Below are 19568 nucleotides of genomic sequence, written 5' to 3' on the forward strand. Positions count from 1 at the left end.
GTTAGTCTAGCTTGTTCTCAGACATGGAACAAGTGTGTTTTTGACTCTGATGAAGACACAGAAGTTGGTTTGCAGGCTAACTTCAGTGGACAAGACGGAACTTTTTTTTTTTGATTTTTTGATATTACATCCTACAGTAAAACAGTTGTTTCTTCGCATTCTGTTGCTATTTCTAGGTAATCTTTGGACGTTTTAAACACCACAGAGTACAGAATAGAATAGAATAGATCTTTATTGTCATTGTCACAGGTACAACGAAATGTAAAGTGCTCTCCAGTCAGTGCATTGTTACAGAGTCTATATAAAAAATAAATATAAAAACATTTAAAAAATAATAAATAATTTAAGTGCATACATATAACATCATTAGCATATAACATCATTAGCAGCATACATAGACACACACAGTCTTACACACCCAGTCATTGCATAAAACAGTATGAACACACAGTCATTGCATATGAACATTCATCTGCAGGCATGCATACTATCTGTCATTGCATTGATCCATTTAACATCTGAATCCATATTGCACATTATGTTTTGCAGCATTGAGGGTGGTTATTGCAGTTGGATAAAAACTGTGTTTGAGTGCATTTGTATGTACCATGAGAAAGTCAACATAGATAAATCAAATCATCATTTTAGACTATGAACTCTGTATTACCAGTTTGTTTAAACAAATTAAACCTTATTTGAATGTATATCAGATGAATTTGCCTGTGATAAATAACAGATAGAACCATATGCCTGCTACATAAGCCTTCGGATTTGGGTTTGATAAGTTTGGTAAAGCGAGAGATTGGAGTGCTGGAGAAACTCTAACATGGTTGTTATGGGAGAACGCTGTCCTCTGATTGAAGTGATTAGACTATATGATTGAGTGGCCGTAGTCTGATTGAACAGGGGAGTGGCGGATGGCCTTTATTAAACAGCGGACATGAGGCCGGCCTGTGGAATCAGTGATTCCGCACACTCGACTTCCCTTTAATTGAATAGTGTTCCGGATCAATCAGAAGAATAAATTGTGCACACACAAACACAGGCCCACCAACACGCACACACACACACACACACACACACACACACACACACATACATATACTCAATTACATACACAAACATCCTTGTGTAAACACACACACCCTCACACACCAGCAAATACTGACACAACAATGGCGTAGGTTTGTTCTGAGCTTTGGTGGGGACACTACCTACTAACCCCCCCCCGAAAAAAAAAACCACTCAACTCTTTCACCAGCCACTATAGATATATAAAATGAAAATGTGCTACTTTCCAACTTGATCTAACTATACTGTGTAGCCTACATAATCGGATTTTAATATGTACAGATATGTAGGCTATATTTAACATTTAGCATTTATTTTCTATTTGGTCTGTTATGAAATCATGCAATTTAAATGCACGTTTAAAACTTAAATACATGCATGCTTAGCATTTTGTGAAAATAAATCATTAAGGCTACATTGACAAACTCTTAACTGTGAGCTGCCTGTATATTCTCTGATTCTAATATTTACAGATATCTAGGCAATGTAGGCTAAGCACAGCTCAGTTTTAAGAAATGCTTAAAGCCAGAAGACCATGTTGAATTTTGCTACAATTTATATCAAAATCGGATTACTCTGGAACAGCTAACTATACATGGGAATGCATTACACCTTTGTGTTCGGTAAGGTCTGCTGTTTATTCTGATATACTGTATGGTTTGTTGTGTTGCGTGAAGAGTGTGTAGGCCTACTGTTATAGCCATTTCGTACTTTTCATTGAAAATTATTATTTCGTTTTGTAACATGGAATCGTTTTAAACTACATTTCCCTGCTTGATGTTATGGCCTGCCATCTTTGATGTGACACGAAGGGGCAAAGAGTATATGACGTTGGGCACAGGTATTAGTTTGAGGCCACTCTCTAGTTCAGTGTTTCCCAAACTTTTTTTCTGGGGACCCACTTTTTAAAAATGACAGACCATCGCGACCCATTTCACTTCAAATCTACCCTGCAACCACCAATATTGTTTTAGGCCACAGGTTCTCCAACTTTTCTATGCCTCCCCCAACCATACATTGCTATAGGATCTAGATAGATAGATCCTGCTTTGAACACGGTTGTGTTGCATTTTGAGCACCATTAGCGTGAAAAGTTGGAAATGACTACTACATCATTCGTCAGCATAGTAACCTGTATTTCTAAAAAAAATGTTGTAGGCTACGATGCGTTGCAGACAAATGGGTCCATAACACTGTGGACGTCAATTCCGATGTAAACAGCAGATAACTCAAGTCGTTATATTGTATTGTTGTATTATATTAAATTGTATAGTCGTTATATCAGAACAAGATGTTTTTGCGCAATAGCCGGAAGAATGCGCCTTTACTTAGGAGTTAGCGAGGTAGAAAACGAGAGGAATATTGTTTCAAATTTCCATTTAAATTGTAGCCTAATATAATGCACTGTTGTGCATTTTAAATCAGAAATAAGAATGTGAGGAGGTTGCTATTAACTTTAAAGATTGCATCTACAATCAAAACTATCTACATGCAAATTGAATGGCCTTATTTCCGGTCTGGATGTCTGCTTTAGTTGACAGCACGGTCAGTAGATTTTAATCGGTAAAGTTGAGGAGCTGGTATCTGTTAATGTTTGCGCAAATAGGCGGATTTATGTCGCTTGCAGTTTGCAACTGCGAGGTAGCCTACATGGCAGGCGCCCCACAGAACGGTTTCATTTTGAGAGGTAGATATCTATGCTCTGGCACCCCCTCTGCGATGCGTTCATCCCCCAGTTTCATGCGCCAGTTTCATGAGCTTTTATGACAAAACCGTGACTGTGGTAGTTAACAAACTACAATAAAATCTCCTGCGACCCAGACTTTGGGAAACACTGCTCTAGTTTACTAACACTTAAGAAACAGTTTTTCGTTAAGATCATATCTATGGACTAATTTACAACGACCTTTCATTCATGATTATGTTTTGTCATGTTTTGTCATGTCATGTTTTGTACACTGACAATAAATTATTCTTGCAATGTAAACAAAGAGGTGCGTTAATCCAACCTGGCTCTACATTGTTCGCGGCCCATGGAACTTGGACATTAAAATGGACATTACAGTACACCTACGATATTCCACCGAGACGAATGGATGTGGAGATGGGCGCAGATAATAATTATTAAATCTCTAATTTAATAATTAGTTATTTTTCTCGCGAACTGTTTATCACAGCAAATAGTGACTAGCTAGCACCAATTAAAAGCTGAGAAAAGGCTCTTTCATGTGACACATGTGTGATGAGTAGCCTACTTCTCGAGGAGTTCAACAGAGAAGAATGGGTGAATTTGGACGCACTTCATATGCCTTGTAGTGAAGTGAAGCTGAAGCGCTGCAATGCTGAGCAGGAGACTGCAGCTCAGTGGTAGTTATTATAGGTAACTTCAAATCAGCGCGATTTACCCTTATAGGCTATTGCACATTACAAGATCTGTACGAGATGATCTGCAGCACTGAAGTGAGAAATGATTTTGTGTACCGCATGTGAGCGCTTTCCCCCCCCATTTCAACCTGAATATTGGTGGGGACATTTCAGTCGTAATTTGACATTGGTGTGGACACGTCCTTCGGTGCCCAAGCAAATCTACGCCCCTGTGACACAAACACACACTACAAACCCACAAACACACACACACACACACACACACACACACATACTCACTGAGGAAGGGTTCTGTAGCACTTGTGAGGACCCCTTTGGAGAGAGAACCATGTCAGAACTCTCAGAATCTCATGCACTTAAAGATGAACTGAACTGGAATTTGAAGTAAAGGTGATATAACAGATGTATTTTATTTCTTCTCATTGGTACAATGATTCAAATGGCTGAATTTATTAAAAGGGATAAAATTGTAGGTGAAAGTGTTGTTGTTACACGGGCGCCGTCATGTTGGATTTCAACAATCGGCTACGTCACTGGCATGGTAAGCTACTCTGCACTAGCACTAGCAGCCATAGCAGATAATGAGTCTGAGGCTAGCTGACATGGCCGTTTATCATAGGCTAGCCTACATTTCAAAATCTCATACAAAATGAAACCAAACTAGTGAAACAAAGGCGAACACTTTAACAGGGAAAATTAATTGGGCATTAATCATACTGAACGCTATTTTGTCAATGAGCAGAAACACACACAACATTCAACCTATTGATCTTTTTTGGGGGGGCAATATTGTTGTTGCATACCTGTCAAAAATGGGTAGCTGCGCCCCTGAGTTTCAGACTCCAGCTCAACCTTCAGTAGGATCATTTGGGTGAAAATGACTGTGTGGGCGCTGCCGGAGCATGGACACTGCTCCGGAATCTATCTGTTGCAAAGCAGTGGCGAAACGTAGGGGAAATGTTCGAGGAAGCCAAAGTGACGGAAAAATTATGTTTATTTATGTATGTGTTTATTTCGGGGGGGTATACATTTTGTGCAATGTATAGCGGCACAACATAGGCTACTGTAGGCCTAGCCTACAGGCCATGTAGAAAACTGGACGAGGGGCGCTTGAGACAGCAACACGCACGCTGTCTCCCTCCATCCCTCACACACACATTGCCTACTGTACGTCCTCCACACAACTGCATACTCATTCACCACCACTACATTAGGCCTATGCGAAGGCTACGGTGCATATACGAATAAGCTATATAACACGCATTGTCACGGCAATGTAGGCTAACGCAGTCTGGACTACTGGCACTCGTAACAACAACTCACACGGGCTCTCTCTCTCTCCCTCCCTTGAAACTGTTAAAAACTTTGTTACTGTTAAAAACTTTGTTGTTGTTGTCCTGTTGTCCTGAAAACACTTCTGAACACACTTCTGCTGCTCTTACATAACTTGCACCACTATGCCACTTGCATACTTAGGTCAAACAGAACTACCTCAGCCATTTATTGGCCTGACTTTTGCACTATTATATTGACTGTCTATGCACAATTGCACAATTTCAACCCAAATTTTGCTGCTCTTATTTCTTCATTGTATGTGCCTTCTTATTTACTTTTTATATTGTATACTTGAATGTTATGTTTGTCTGTGGACTTAATTGGTAAAATATGTCTTGTCTCCACTGTGGGATAGTGGGAAACGTAATTTCGATCTCTTTGTATGTCTTGACATGTGAAGAAATTGACAATAAAGCAGACTTTGACTTTGACTTTGTTTAGGAGGACCTTTTTTTTTTGTATGTTGATCTCAAGGGGCCATGTCAACCCATTCCATAACCACTCATTTCATGTATAGCGCCACCTAGTAAAACACAAAAAGTAAAAATGAGGTGTTGTAATCGCAGGTATCTGTGACCTAACGGCAAAACGGCACGAAATTGAAAGTGTAGGATCATTATGACACCCTCCGAATGCATGTCAAGTTTTGTGAACTTTCGTTCATGGGTGGCCTTATAATAAAATAATTTATGTGTACATTTAGTGACCGTACACCAACAAGGATTCCCGGGACATTGAAAGACCGGGGTACACGAAACTTGGTGGGCATGTAACCCCACATGGATAGCATGGAACCATCATTTTTTGTTTAGATCTGTAGCCCCCCCGCTGGACTGGACCCCCCGAAAGGAGGGTAGGGCAGACACAGTTTTCTGTGAATATCTTAAGAACCGTAGGGCCTAGGATGACCAATTTTTTCCGTATGTTTCCCTCCAGGGGTCATCTTAACCTATTCCATGTGCACACATGTGCATAAACAGATACACATGCACACACATACATTCACAGTAATCATACGTATGACACATACTCACACAGTAGACATATGTACGCATGCATGCACATGCACAAACACAGGCACATACGCAGGCACACACACAAGCACGCACACACACACACACACACACACACACACACACACACACACACACACACACACACACACACACATATACATAAACATGTACATGCACACAAGAATTTCTCAGAATTATGAACAGGCAAAATGGGGGTGGGGTTGTATAAAATGAATTTTACATGTGAAATCTATGAACTAATCATGTTTTGGTACTTGTTGTCTAGCAGATACCAGTGAGAACTGAGTGTGCATAATGCAATTAAGTGAGACAGTTAGAATCATATAGGCCTTTCAGCATGATTTATTTTTCTGGAAAAAATGTGCTGCACTGGGCGGCGGTCATATTTTGTACCGCTCTGCGGTACATCTAGTTTTTAATTGTCATAATCAACACATTATCAACGTTGATTCTTTCAGTTCAGTTCATCTTTAAACCCCTTAAAATGTTAATAGAAAGGTGGTTTGAAAGAAACCCCACTGTTAAATGCTGAAGCACGCACTTGCTTAAAAACAAATACACACACACACACACACACACACAGAGCATAACGATCACATACTGTACAAACACAGGCAAATATAAACCTAATAACAGTGTAATACAGGCATGTTCATGGGTATGTGGATACACAATGTGGGTATATGGATCGACAGCCATTGTGAAGCTGTTGCCGTGGAGACGCAGGTCAGGTAGCAGGTTGAGCGTGCGCTTTTAATTGGGGCAGGGCTTTGCAGAGCTTCAGCTAACATACATACTGTAAGATGGCGTACAAAGACATACAGACGGCTCTATTCAGCATCTGTGAGACTAACCTTGGGGAATGAAGGTTCCATGGCTCACTTTCTTACACATGTTGATGTATGTGGTGTTGCTATATGTGGGTGTCTGCACCAAGGGTTTGCGGTTTTGTGTTCACATGTTGCTGATCAGATAGGATCATAAACAAAGAGGGAGGACTGAAGAATTTGTTTGATTTTGTTGTTAGAGAACATGAGTGTGGAGGGGGGTGGGTCTGGAATGTCAGACATCAATGTCGAGCCTTCTTGGCAGAGAGAGAGAGAGAGAGATTGACCATTTTTTAATTATTATTATTTAGTCAGAGACAGAAAAAAAAAACTCTTTATTAGAAATGAGATAGACACCCACCAACAAAACAAACACTCTATAGTAGAATTCCATTAGTACACTGGAGGCTATGTTGACACACTTGAAATATTTACCATGGGTCTCTATCAATCAGGAAAAAGGAAAAGAAACTCATTGTGGTCTATCACATGTAGTAAGGTGCCATAGAGAAGTACACAAAGTAGAAGGTCTGGTTTGCAGTTAATAAATACTCATGGAAAGTAACACTGATAGCAAATATTTATTCCCTGACTGTGATAACTGTGGTTGGTGTGAACTAAATGAGGGCAGATGTGACTTAGCTACTGGCCACATACAAGTGTCTCCTGGAGGTAGAAAAACAAAAACACTGAAATTACTTTGGGGGGAAAAAACCTGCAGCGATGAGAAAATCCTGCAGCGATGCTTTAATGAAGAAACCATCTCTGACCACAGGCAGTAAAGGCAGCACACGGAAAAGCTTTTACATTCACAAAACACACATGGCCACACACAAACATACACACACACACACACGCATGCACACACATACACATGCATACACATACACACGCGCACACACACACGCACACACACACACACAGAGACGCATGCATGCTCATTTACACACAAACATATGCATACTCTCACATACGTTCATACCCCATCCATTGTGCTTATTATAGTGACAGCATACCACCATGTCTACTTTTGATGTGCTCCAAATTATAATGGTGCAAAGTGGGAACGAATAGGCATGCAGTGAGTACAGCAATAGGTCAATTACAGTATAGTCCACAAATAAAACACATAACAGCACGTTTGCCAAAGCTGGCATGTTTTATTTATCGGAGTGTCTATTTGTACCGCTGGTCCAAACCTCTCAATTTGTACCCCTGGTACGAATAGCCTTGGCCACACAACTGGGCTATTCACACCCTGTTACATAACAACAAAAACATGTCGCTCGCGTGCCCAAAAAACATGGCCGACATTCGTTTTTTCGTCAGCAGAAAGTGAAGAATTCTAAACGGTTTCAGCACTAATATCTGTTCAAATTAAACTTGAGATGGAAAAGTTGTGTTTTATTTTCATAATCTTTGTTCAGTGAACACATACAACCGTCAGTTTGTTAGCTAACAGAAATTTCGTGAATATGACGTTCAGGCCTATAAACTATAAGTTTACCTGCAAATCTCAACTCCTTGTGGAAGCAGATAGTGCAGTGGTCACAGGTAAGGGCTGACACGCGGGAGACCGGGGTTTGATTCCCTTGTAATGCATTTTGGCAGACTGAGTGTGCATGTGTACCAACGTCTCTGGAGAGAAGGCGCGCAATTTGAACAAGAAATCGGTTCTCAAACGGAAGTTTTGATTGCAACAATTAGCTAGTTCATGCACCAGGGTGTAAATAGCATGCCAGGGCTCTCAAGTTTTGAGGACAGGCAAGAGTGACATTCCCCGTCGACAATTTCCCCCCCCCGTCCGGGGGTTAAAGGGGTGGCTGGTCAGACGGGTTGCAAGAATGGGGGTGTTTCATTAATAATACTACAACTTTTTGTTGCTGTTTAATAATATGCCTTCAGATGTTCCAGAGGTTGTTTCGTCCGCCGCTCACGGCCCTCGAACCCGCCACCTCAACACACCGGCATGGGAGTCGAGCGCTCTAACCACTGAGCTAAAAGCCAACTTAGCGGTTAGAGCCGTTCTTAAGGTTAGGGGTGTGAGGATTTAAACGTGCCACTAGCATCACCAGCTAGCATACACCAGCCCCAGGTCGGTCAACAGTTGATCCAATATTAGTTGTGCAGAAATATAGCCCATCTTATACACACCAATTTAATTGAAATAGAAATGGTAAAGATTTGTATTTTTTGTAATTATTCCATATTTAGTGTAGTTATATCAGAACCTGAAGTAGCCTACAATCCAAATGCAAGAATGAAACTTCAGAGTATTACCTTTCATTTGAGGCCAAGATTATGCTTATAAGGGGTTCATATGCAGTAGGCATTTGATTGCCAGTAGCCTACTGTATGCATTTTGGATAACCCAAAGTCCTATGGGGAGTTTTCATAGGGCATTTTACAAAATGCATGATCTTGGCAATAACTTGGCAAATAATGGTCTAAAGTACTCATGTTGTCATTCTATATTGATCTACTTTTGCACACAGCATGACAACACCTAATGCTAGGACTCAAGTCATATCAAGTCAAGACCTACTGTAGAGGGCTGAAATGTGGTCAGTTCAAAGATGCTTGTTAGTAGAAAAAGAAAATAATAATCTTGCCTTTGTAACTTTGTGTCAGTAGGCTACATCACACAGTTATTATAATTGTTTTCCAGCAGTGTCTCAGCTTTCCAAAAGAGAGCAGGCATTTGATTATTGGCTACAGTATGTAGGAGCAATGCCCTCCTAAGTCAAAATGGGGCAAAAGTGTAATTTATAATTGCTCAGATTTGCAAAAGAAAAGATTTGACACATGGCACTGACAATTCAATAATGGGCCCTTTCTCCAGTGGTGGAGGAAGTACTGAAACTCAGTACTTAAGTAAAAGTACAAATACACAGAGAAATATTTACTTTAGTAAAAGTAAAAGTACCACAATGACAACCCTACTTAAGTAAAAGTAAAAAGTACCTGCTTTTAAATGTACTTTAAGTATTAAAAGTAAAAGTATTTCCATAATGATTTATTCTCTTAATATATATATTCTAAAAGGAAAAATCAGTATGGGCTGTGGCATTTTAATTAAGCTAGTTTTAGGTTATACTCGACTAGATAGTGTTAAGTTAATGCAATTGTGCTTACCATCTGTGGCCCAGTTTACATTATGACCTACAATTCTAGAGACTGTAATTCTGGTTATCTACTAGGGTGATCTGCTGAGTAATATCATTCAGCAAAACACGAGAGCCTGAAGTTTAACGGGGTAGACAAGGGAAACGTCGGGTGGATCGTAATGCCAATTATGCTGATTGAACAGAAAAGTTGCTGAGAAAGGTGTCTTTATGATTAAGTTCAGTTTCACTTGCGCAGACGCATAGACATGGAATGAGCGCTCACGTTACTACCCCCCAATTGTAGGCTATGCATCTTTATTTAATCACACACAATTAAGGAATATTTCCTAATCTGGAAAATGTTACGTTTTTTCCGGCCACCGGTTCATTAATAGTCTACCATTCATTTGTGCCGCAAATGATCAGACGTGTGACAGAAGCATGGGCATAGCCTGTAACTTAGCTGATCCGCGGATAGCAATCTCATCGGAGAGGAGGCCCTAACGCTGCAGATAACAGACAGAGAAAGGCACAGAACACAGTTGCATGTACAGTGTAGCCATGGGTCTGGTGAATATAGCCTACCGAATGCAGATGGCTACAAGCTCACGCTTTGCCTGGTCTAGACTAGAAGCTTATGTTTCTAAGAATGCACGTAGTGCTCCAGAATCTTTGCAACCCCCCGGTAAAACAAACGTGTTTGTCAGAGAGAAAAAAAAAACTGATCATAAAATGTATCGTAAAAAGGAACGATGGTGTTGTAGAAATGTAGCGGAGTAAAAGTACAGATAATTGCTGTAAAATGTAACGACGTAAAAGTCAAAAGTATGCACTATAAATTTTACTTAAGTAAAGTACAAATACGTGGAAAATTTACTTAAGTACAGTAACGAAGTATTTGTACTTCGTTACATTCCACCACTGCCTTTCTCCACCTCTGAGCATCAACTAACCTGGACCTTTTAGGGGGCTTTCCTCTCAGGGTGAATGAGAGGATGCTTAATTGCTTTTTACCTGACATTTTTGAATACAGATGCAATGATTAATGCATCCATGGCCAGGATTTAAAAGTGACCTATAACAATAGGCTATGCAATACACTTTAATTTGTTTAGTGCTAATAAAATGATTAAGCCTATTTGGAGTGAGAGATGTTTAGAATGTGACAATATGTCAGTCATCGTGTGAACGAAAGTAGGCTATGACTAGGCATAGGCTGAGCAAGTGTTGTCAGTGAACAGGCTGTGAAACTGTTGGCTAAGTTACAGACAGTCATGAACAACTGATGCTAATTGTCTGGGAAACATTCTCTAGCAGTCACGTTGTCATTGTTTGTGTCAAACAAGTTGTGGATTTGTTGTAACATTAAAAGATGACTTACTCTGTGCTGAAACCATGAACTGATGCTCGAAGCTTCAAGGTGAACGAAACAGGTTCGCATTCAACAATTCACGTTCAACAATTCCAGGATACGCATTTTTTCATTAGTTGTTGCTCTCTTAATTGTAATCTTACCCAGATACAATAGTGCTATTTTCTGATTGGCTATTGTGTAGCCCCTCTCGTTATTTTTGATTGGCTGATAAGTGACAGGCTCAACTCCAGGGGAGACACGCTTGATTCCTGCTGGGTGAGAGCGGTGCGGCCAGAGACATTTTGGGCGCTGAGGCAGCATACTAAATATATAAATAGTTTTTCTGCGTGAGAAATACAATGTGTGGCGGGAGAGCGTGACAAAAGACTGAAATTAGTGACTGTCACGCTCAATGCGTGACACTTGAGAGCCTTGGCATGCGGTACTATAAACACCAGGGTACGAATACCATCCACTTTTAACTGTACATTGATGCAAACAGCATACCTTATTCAGAGTGTCTATTACACAGCTGAGCTATTCACACTCTGTTATGTAACAAAAAAAAACATGTTGCTTGATTTTTTTTTTTTTTTAATATTATTACATTGTGTGATCAATATGCCAGATTAAATGCACAGGGGTGCAAATAGCATACACTGATATTTGTACCAGACGAGGTACTAATAGAACACATTGCTGTGTGCACCGGGGTACGAATAGCATACATTGATATTTGTACCAGACGGGGTACTAATAGGACACATTGCTGTGTGCACCGGGATACGAATATAATTCACTTCTTATTGCACCAGGGTACGAATAGCATACACTGCTAATTGTACCAGGGGTGCAAATAGCCTTACCCTTTATTTATTGGATTGTTATATATATATCTATGTATGTATGTATGTATGTAGGCTATGTACTGTATGTATGTCTGTATGCATTCATTTCACTATTTATTTACACATTTCTTTTTTTTGTTTTTCTTTTGTTTTGTTTGTTTTGGTCCAATGGAAAAGCTGGTTTACTTGGCCTGAGCACGGAGTGAGTGTACATTTTGGAGAAAACATTAACATGTTTCACTCACCAAACTCACTGTGTTATAATTAATACACATTATGAACAAAAAATGTTGAATATTATGGAGAATATGTAGAATATTACAATAATGCCTTGATGGTCAAGCCTTGCTGTATTACAGCCAATTGAAAGTACCCATTTTTGTGTTTTGACAGGAATGTCCAGTCACTGAGTTGCTATTTCACTAAATACAGTATTTAGTGTGTGGAGAGAGTAGTTTCAGGGGACCTGTGGAGATCCTCTATCTGACTGTCCTGATAGATAGCTATCATTGCAGAATTAAAGAACTAACTAGTGAAGAAAGGAAACACAGCCATCTGCGATACAGTAACAATGATAAACTCTTGTGTTATATAGCTCTTATTACATAGTAACAAGGATCTCGATTGTTTACACACATTTTCTGAAAGCATGCCTCATACTCTCAGAACTCTACACACAAATCCAAAAACACACACTTAATGGGCAAAACCTCTCAATTCTCCTGCAAAATGAAACTTTACATTCAAAACAATGTTATTTCTTCTCAAAATGGTATTTTGTTTTCAAATGACACACACAAACCATCATATGAATAGACATTTATAAGAACCAATTGAACACTGACATGCTCATTGTAAAACACTATGATGAATTAAAAACACTTCTTCTCCATTCATCATAATATCTTAGGCCTTTTTTTGTACAGTGTTACACTTACTACAGACAGTACATACATAAGTGTGTTGTAAAATATTTGAGAATATTGTTTTAATACTCAGAAGACACTAACAAATATATTTTATTTTTCCCCACAAAAACAATGTACACAGTGTACATCCCAACCAACAAAGTTGCACATACAGTGGTCTACATACAAAACAACAGAAGAATTCATTGTATACAGTTAAACTATGCTGCATCCTTTCTTCTGTTTCAGTCTGGCCACAGAATTGGTTCAGGGGGTTGGTGCATGAGTTATATGTTGTGGTCATTGTGTCTCAAGTACCAGTTTTTGTGTGTGCACAATTGAGAAAAACTGTAACATAATATTACTTGTATTAGCTTATAATATAACATTGTGAAAAGGGAGTCCCTCCTTTTCCCCAAACTGCCTGACCCTTCCCGGAACATTTAGACTGACTATTTCTCCTACACACACAAATACTGAAACACTCTCACACGCACAGTTTCACTCCCTGCAATTGGGTAACTTGTTCCCTGATTGGGAATGGGGAAATGTGTATGATTGTGCGGGGTGGTTTTCATCCCCATTTTAAATAATTGTATTTATTCTACTGCTTGGTTGAATTTCCCTGTCACGGTAAGCTGTAAGGAGACCTGGACCGAGACGCAGGGCAAGTCGAGGCAAGGCGAGATCGAGGCACACTTAGCGAAAACAGGAATCTTTAATAGGAATGAATACTACAGCAAACCACGAAACAACATCAATGACCGACAGGGGACTGAGGGGAGACAGAGGGTTTAAATACACAGGGGTTAACAAGACTCAGGTGGAAACCATAATTAAACCAACAAGGATCAGGTGATGGGCGGAGACACAGGCACATGGAACAGAGACACATGGCAAACAAACAAAAGAGCACATGGCACAAGACACAGGAAGTAAACAAAGCAAACAGGAAGACAAGAGGAGCAGACATGATGGAAAACATTAGACGGGGAGAACAAGACAAGACAGAACAGGAACTGATCCTGACATTACCAGGGAGTTAGCATGGATGACAGGAAGGTCCAGGCTGTACTGTAGATTATTTATCTAATTTCCACTACCACTAAAAAAAGTGGTCCGGTTTTGGGTGTGAAACTCCCGGGCTGAAAAGTGGCCGCGCTCCGGCCCTGTCTTATCCACCTGTGAAAATTCCCATTTTTGATGGTGACCCTCTGCATTTTAGATCTTTTATCAAAGCCTTTGAACAAGGAATCGAAGCCAAAACCAACAACTTGCAAGACAGGCTTTATTACTTAGAGCAGTTTACAGCTGGTCAGCCCAAGAACTTGGTGCAAAGTTGCATGCACATGAATCCAACAAAGCAACAACTGGAATGGAACTTTGGAAACAGAGTAAAGATTACCTCTGCATTCGTTGATAAAGCATTGAACTGGTCAACCATTAAGTCGGATGATGCTTTTGCATTAAGATCGTATATGCATTATTCTTAAGAAGCTGTTTTAATACCATGAATGAAGATGGTTTTATTAATGAGCTGGAAAATGCTACAAATATGAGAATTATTGTGTCCAAGCTGCCTTTCAGATTGCGAGATAAATGGAGAGTGGCAGTCTTCAACATTGGAGAAAAAACGCAATCGCAGACCAACACTGAAGGACCTGCTGAAATTTTTGGAAAAGCAAGCAAAAGCTGCATTGGATCCTGTCTTTGGAGAAGTCCAGAACCCAAAAGAACGGGTAACTCTTCAAACAACAAAACCAGTATACAAGTCTAAAGCCAACTTTGCTACTTCTGTTGTCCCTTTAGACCCAACAGACCAATACACCACAGCCAAGTTGTAAGCAGTCAAAGACTGAAGAAGGAAATTAAACAAAAATCCATTGTCTTTTCTGTGACAAAACCCATTCTATTGAACTTTGTGATTCATTCGGCTTAGAAGACTTGGATAGAAGTGGATACATTTGGAATGTTGTTATGTGCATTTGGAAATAAATGGATTACTTGAAAAAGCTGTTGTGAAAAGTGCGTGCAAAACCGCCACCAAACCCCTGAGCCCACGGCCTTGAATTTAGAACTTTGGAACGAGAAAAGGCCGCAACAAGTGATCTGTGTTAAATTATGTTTCCAATGTATGTTTAAGTGCATCAATGTATGTATTGCCCATGTCTGTTTGTATGGGAGCTGGGTAACCCCTCAGTCATAAGACATGGTATGAACCAATTAGCTCAATTGGTTGGCTTTAAAAGCAAGGCTTTGGTGAGAAAAGGGAGAAGTCTTGTGAGAGAAGTCTAAGTGAGTGCTTGTTGGATGCAACAACTTGTTGTGAGGTTGTGGGCTGAGAAACTTTTGCATTGCAAACCGGTTGGTTAATTTTCTTTTGTTTTGTTGTCAAGTCTTTTTGTTTCTATTTGTTTGCACTGTTTTCGCACTGTAAATAAATCTGCACTCTCCACCAAAACGCACGTTTGCTTGCTGTGTCTTCACCCCATCATCACTTCACCTCAGTGAGTTCTAGCCGCTTATCCTGCGTGTCAGTATGGACCGCAAGGGCCGTATTTTCACAAACATTAGTATACACTATGTTGGTGAAATGTGGAGTGGTGAAATTATACCATAAATAAACACACACACATACATACACACACACAAGGAGGATGTATAAACTGTGATCTGACACCATAAATAGAGGCACGTTTGAAATGCTTTAGAGGACATGTAGAACACACCTCTTTATAACCCAAATTCTGTTCAAAGGACAATGGTGATGTTGTATCAGCCCGTCATTGTTGGCAAAAAGACCATACTAGGGCAGGTACTCAGGTACCTGTAGTAAGTGCCCACAAAATCTTTCAGTGTGTAATTGGAGCGAGGAGATTTAAAATTCATGCTGTTTTCTGTTGTGCTGTAATATCTATATTGAGAGATCAAGACTATAAAGCACACTGTGTGTGTGTGTGTGTGTGTGTGTCAGAACAAAGATGTCCTCTTACCAAGGATAAGGGGGCTCAAAACCACCAAGGCATAGAATTACCCAAGGGGTAAAAATGGCCAAAAATAGCCACCCCTCTCCACACACTCACATACACACTGACACACACTCTTTCCCTATGTAGACTCAAATACAAACACACACACACACACTGAAACTCAAGCAAGGTGCCAAGCAAAAAAAAAACAGTCACCTCCAAACACACGCATAGCCTACAGTACTCACATGTGCAGACGCTGAGATGATCGTGTACACAAGAACACACACACACACACACACAAACACACACACACATACACACAAACACTTGAGAATACACACTTGAGGACACTCCTTGACCTATGTGAGTCCCCAAGGCATATTTCCCTTCAAATCCTCAACAAAACAATTATAGAAAGCCTACAGAGAGAACAGTGTGACATTGACTAAGAACACACACAATGACTAAGGTCAGACACTCGCTATTATCTTCCCTCTCTCTCTCTCTCTCACACACACACACACACACACACACACACACACACACACACACACACACACATCTGCAGGGATATACAAACATAAAGTACAAACATATTGTATACATGCACAAGTAAATTAATAACATATAGACACAGATCACCATGGCTCTAACAGAAACACACACACACACACCTGCAGGGATATACAAACATAAAGTACAAACATACTGTATACATGCACAAGTAAATTAATAACATATAGACACAGATCACCATGGCTCTAATAGAAACACACACACACACAGACACCTGCAGGGATATACAAACATAGTACAAACACATACATGCACAAGTAGACTTAGTAAACAAGTACATATAGACACATATCACCATGTCTCTAACAGAAACACGCGTGCACACACATACACACACACACACACACACACACACACACACACACACCCTTCTTTTCTCTCTCATGCTGGCTTTTGTGTTGTCTGTGTCTTCACTTCCTCAGTATCTGTAATCAGTCTTTAGAGTAGGGCATCAATCTGCCTATTGAGACTGAACTCTGTGGCTTATAATGATTGACATTACAGGAATAAATGAACCACCGTTAACACACATACACACACACACAGAAACAGACGCACAGATACACAGACAGACAGACACACACACACACTATGAGGGGCCGTCTAGCCCTTAATTCATACTTGGTCTTACACACACTATCATAATCTTGCACATACACCACTATACTCATGCACACTCACTATTATAGTCATTTTACATGTATGTATGAGAGGGTATAGTCGTGTATGTGAGAGAGTATAGTAGTGTATGTGAGAGAGTAAAGAGTATAGTAGTGTATGTGAGAGAGTTTAGTAGTACATGTGAGAGACTATAGTAGTGTATGTGAGAGACTATAGTAGTGTATGTGAGAGAGTATAGTCGTATATCTGAGAGACTATAGTAGTGTATGTGAGAGAGTTTGGTAGTGTATGTGAGAGAGTATAGTAGTGTATGTGAGAGAGAGTATAGTAGTGTATGCGAGAGAGTATAGTAGTGTATGCGAGAGACTATAATAGTGTATGCGAGAGAGTTTAGTAGTGTATGCGAGAGAGTTTAGTAGTATATGCGAGAAGGTATAGTAGTGAATGCAAGAGAGTATAGTAGTGAATGTGAGAGAGTATAGTGGTGTATGCGAGAGAGTATAGTAGTATATGTGAGAGAGTATAGTGGTGTGTGTGAGAGAGTATAGTGGTGTGTGTGAGAGAGTTTGCATGAAACGGAAGGGAGTTTGCATGAAACGGAAGGAGTTTGATTTCTCAGTTCCTGATTGGTTTGTCAATGTCACTTCTCTCTAGCTAGCCAATTAAAATCAAGGAAGGGGCGGGACCTACACTGTCAACAATGTTCGTGTAGACCTAGTGGTCGAGGAAAAAATCCGCCAAGTCCTATGTGACTAAATATTAAACTACTACTGCAAACCGAATGCCAATTAGGCTACAAAGACATGAGGGGTGCCTATTCTATTGTAATTGCCTAGGCTACCAGCTCCTTTTGTCTGGCGAAGTCATATTTTAGTGAACTGAGTCCTGAAAAATTGCTGCGGGACCTAGCATACTGTCAACACAGTTCGTATAACGTTAGTGGTGGAAAAAATCAGCCAAATCCTATGTGACTAAATATTAAACTACTACTGCAAACCGAATGCAAATTACAAAGACACGAGGGGTGACATATTCTATTGTAATGCCAGCTCCTTTTGTCTGGCGAAGTCATATTTTAGTGAACTCCTGAGTCCTGAAAGATTGCTATTTCAGTTAGCTAGTTAGTTAGCATTAAGCCAGGCAGCAACGACATGCTGCTGGTAGATAGTTTGGTAACCTAGCAACAATAAACACTTGAGCCGCAGCACTATGAAAGGAGCGCTGTCTGGAGCTCTGTTCTAGAATTTTTGGCTGCCAGTTCAAAAATTCGGTAGTTGCACGATTAGAACATTGAGTAGTTCCTGGTTCTTTGGTGAGCGGGGCCATTTCCGGTTGTACTTAGCTTAGCGTCTGTTATAGTAGCCTGGTTAGCATCGTTCATCATTCATTCGTTCGCCTACAGTCATGAGCCTTTTAAGTGTGAAGGGAAAGCGGTTTACTTTTCAACGCCAAATACGTAAAACGTCTTTACACTGTTGTGTACCACAGTGTACAAATTCTTCGAGGTTTAACTCACAGTTGAGTTTCCACCGTTTCCCCGCCGATCCTGAGGTAAAGGCAAGATGGCTGGTAAAGATACGACGGGACAACTTTGTTCCTACAGAAGGGACTCGGGTTTGCAGCAGACACTTCCTCCCGGATGACTTTACCACTGCCGAGGGGCCAAAACGATTGAAGAAAGGTGTCGTTCCCTGCTTGTTTTCGTGGAACAACTTCTCCTTACCAGCTCCCAGGCTTAATGTCTGGCAGCGACGTCCAAGACCCCCGTCCCCTGACATGGCCTGTGTGTCTGACCCTCCAGAAGCACCGCTGCCACCACCGCCTGATCATACATACAGTGTGTCAACGTCAACGTCATCTTTTGAGCTAGTAACCAAGTGTGAAGCCCTTACGCAGAAGGTCGCTGAGCTCCAACACCAGCTGGAATACATTCAACGGCAATCTTGTTTTGGACTGCAGCACATCGTTGGATCCGATGCGGATCTCCGGTATTACACCAGGTAGGTTTATAATGGTGTCGCCTCTTTCTGCTTGGTTCAGGGCCACTTGTTAACACACTAGCATGCTTTATCCACGTCTGGACATTCTTCCTGCATAGTTGCTACTACTAGCATAAAACCAAAATCATATAATGACAAGGGCTATGTAAAAAAATAAAATGACAACTATGTACGTTATTCATTTTTTTTAGGTGAATAGGGTTAGGCAGCCTTGATGTGTGTAGCTTAGGCTATATCTGCTCAAGGATTGATAACGTTAATAGCCTAAAGGATAAGATACCCTTGTTAATAAGACTACACTGATATAGTGACAGTATAGGCCTAGTAGCCTGTCACAATAATATTTTGCAAAGCATCATTTTCAACATTCATACTGATACTATGTGATTTGTACTCCTCCTCTAAGCATATAGCATATTGTGATTATATTTTTGCAGATTTGCTTCCTATGAGCACTTCAAATGTTTTTGGGAGTTGGTGGAGCCCGCTGCTAAGACTAAGATGGTACGGATCACCTCTAAGGCCTC

Source organism: Alosa sapidissima, chromosome 18 (genome assembly GCF_018492685.1).
Source record: "Alosa sapidissima isolate fAloSap1 chromosome 18, fAloSap1.pri, whole genome shotgun sequence".
Taxonomy (NCBI): Eukaryota; Metazoa; Chordata; class Actinopteri; order Clupeiformes; family Clupeidae; genus Alosa; species Alosa sapidissima.